The following is a 2,827-nucleotide window of genomic DNA, read 5'->3' as shown; positions in this document are numbered from 1 at the left end:
TAATATAATAATAATTACAGTTTTAAAATGGTAAATTTTATTTATATTTACCACAATTTTAAAAAGGTTTCATTTATATACATAAGTATTTCCTTTTAATAAAAAATAATTTCAAAACACATGTGCAGTTTAAGTGATATTTCAAGTTGTTAATAAAACTGTCCATCTCACTTTATCTGATTTTCAGAAGAATTGTTACAAAATTTATCACTGCCTAATATCTCTTTCATTAAGAAAAGTCAGTATGCTGGGACAATGAGCTAAGGTGCTTTGGACCTGCCTGGTGCCAAGAGCTAGGACCCAGAGCTGCCTATCTCTTGCTCTCTGTTCTCCACACTTCTTCCTTGTTCATCATACTGTGAAGTACTCAGAACTAGTGAATACTTACCTGGTCTAGGAGTTAGAAGGTATCTTCAAATTTTAGTGGATGATGGGAATGAATATCTTGTATATCTTTCCTTTGTGTTAGGTTTGAACACAGTCCATTATGCATACATTATATTTCTAAAATTAGCTCCTTAAAATTCAATATGCAAAACACAGTGAATGGATATGAAGATTACTAAGCACCCCTAATCACAGAAACCTTAGTTCTTAAGAAGCTACAGTATAGAGATCTTACTAGAAATCCATAAATATTTTCTGTGATATCTAATTTTCTTCATCATGTTAGGCATATTTCAGCCTTACTCATCTTTGTGTGTGTGTGTGTGTGTGTGTGTGTGTGTAGATGTTCATGTGCATATATGCATGTGTGAATGCATGTGCAAGCATGTGTGTGTATGTTCATGTGCATATGTGCATGTGTACATGCATGTGTGTGTGATGTATATTCTCATGTGTGGTTACAGGTGTGTGAACATGCACGTGGAGGCCAGAATCAAAACAAGCAAAAAAACTAATAAGACAAAAGTGCCGAAAAAGGCAATGGGAAACAAAAGTTTTCCAAAAAATACCATTGAGTTTGTTTTGTGTTGGCCAACTACACCTGAGTGTAGGGCTTACCTTCAGTTGTGGTTGATACACCCAGTGACAGTGCATTGGGGAACACTAATTTCTTTCTTGCCAGTGAACATCAATGCAGAGAGTTTCTTAGTTAGGTGTGGGGAGTCTATGTTCAGCCTCTTCTCTAGCTTGAATCTCTGTAGGACTTTGGCATGCTGCCACAGTCTCTGTGAGTTTATATGTGCAACAGTCCTGTTGTGTCTGAAAGACATTTTCCTCTGAGTCATACATAGCCTCTGGTTCTTGAAATGTGCCTCTTCTTCTGTATAGATCCCTGAGCCATGAGGGGAAGGGTTTGACAAAGACATCATATTTACGACTGGGTACTCCAAAGTCTCTCACTCTTTTCATATGCCATGGATCTCCATGTTCTTATCTGAGAGTAGTTCTCTCAAGTTGAGTAAGGCACCGATCTAGGAGTAGAACAGTATAAAAGTGCTAATTTTAAATTCACTAGAGTTGAATTGTGAGAGTAAAAAGAAACAGAGGAAGTTGGGGGAAATGTAAACAACAGATGTCATTAGAATTTAGACAACTAGAATTGTGTACTCTTATGTTCAAACTAGATTGTGTAACCTTAAATAAGTTGCTTTATGAATTAAAATTCATTCACTCTATAATAAACCACAGATACTTAGTAAAGCTAAATGGATAATCTTATTGGGGTTCCAGCTTCAGTATTCTGAGTCCCATCATTCTACTGCATTGAATGGGAGAGACTAGAAAGATGCATATTTCAGCCGGGCGGTGGTGGCGCACGCCTTTAATCCTAGCACTTGGGAGGCAGAGGCAGGCGGATTTCTGAGTTCGAGGCCAGCCTGGTCTACAAAGTGAGTGCCAGGACAGCCAAGGCTACATAGAGAAACCCTGTCTCAAAAAAAAAAAAAAAAAAAGATGCATATTTCAAGAAAAGAATAACTGAGAAAAGAGTAGCATGGGATTCAGGTAGTAAGCTTTGGGCAGCAGGTAACAGAGCTCCCAGCTGTAAGTAACTTGAATAATAGAGGTATCCTATTAAGAATGCTAGAATGGCATGGATAGGGTGGCAGGTGAGAGGAAGGGACTAGGAAGAGAGGTGGGAAGGGAAGCTGTCATTGGGATGTAAAGTAAAAAAATTAATGAACGAATGAAAAAATAGTGAAGCTCAGTTTACATTCTTTGTATAGAAGTTTTTCTCCCTCTCCTGTGAGGGAGAAGTCCTGTGAGATTCTAATGATCGCAGTAAGGGATGGAGCTGCTAGGGTGTGCAAGAGAGTATGCACAAGGCAACATTACATTCTCAACCCAAAACCTAAGGTGGCACTCTGGCCTTCAGTTCCTCACACCGTGTCAGAAAAAAAAGGTCAGCACAGGACTCCTGAATCCTTCTCTATGTGTCCCTAGAAGTCCCTCTATGAACCTCAGGTGTGAGGAAAAAACAACTGTCTCAGTGAATTGAAACTTCTGCTCTGAGGCAGTAGCAAGCAGTTTCTCCTGAATGTAGCATGTTCTTGGCCATGCCAACCATTGTAATATAATAAACCAATGTTATCCACTTAGTCTGGAAACTGTGATGCCTCATACTACTGTTTTAGTTCCATTTTTTATGAGTATGATAGTTTATGGAATGATGGCAGATCAGGACAGAAAAAGGCTGTAAATTCAGGACATAAGAAGCACAGCTCAAACTGTGATTCGAGGACAACCACTCTCTTTGATCTTATTTTAGTAAGCATCTGCATCCTGGTGAAAGACACAAAATGGTCAGCTGAAGTTTTGAGAATGGATACAGCCCCAAGAAAGGTGACAGAAAAACTTAAGGGAGCCATCCTTTTTAGGTTTC

At 38.8% G+C, this 2,827-nt stretch overlaps 1 long non-coding RNA gene across 1 annotated transcript in view; it reads right to left on the bottom strand.

The window, feature by feature from the left end:
* Nucleotides 1-1,434, bottom strand: part of LOC116083484 — a 38,912-nt gene extending 37,478 nt beyond the window's left edge. The window contains exon 1 of the long non-coding RNA XR_004115742.1: nt 1,006-1,434. This is a non-coding gene — a long non-coding RNA (uncharacterized LOC116083484). The remainder of the gene's footprint in view (nt 1-1,005) is intronic.
* Nucleotides 1,435-2,827: the final 1,393 nt, after the last annotated feature.

This window comes from Mastomys coucha, unplaced genomic scaffold (genome assembly GCF_008632895.1).
Source record: "Mastomys coucha isolate ucsf_1 unplaced genomic scaffold, UCSF_Mcou_1 pScaffold8, whole genome shotgun sequence".
Classification (NCBI taxonomy): Eukaryota; Metazoa; Chordata; class Mammalia; order Rodentia; family Muridae; genus Mastomys; species Mastomys coucha.
This window is presented reverse-complemented; position numbering and strand designations above follow the sequence as displayed.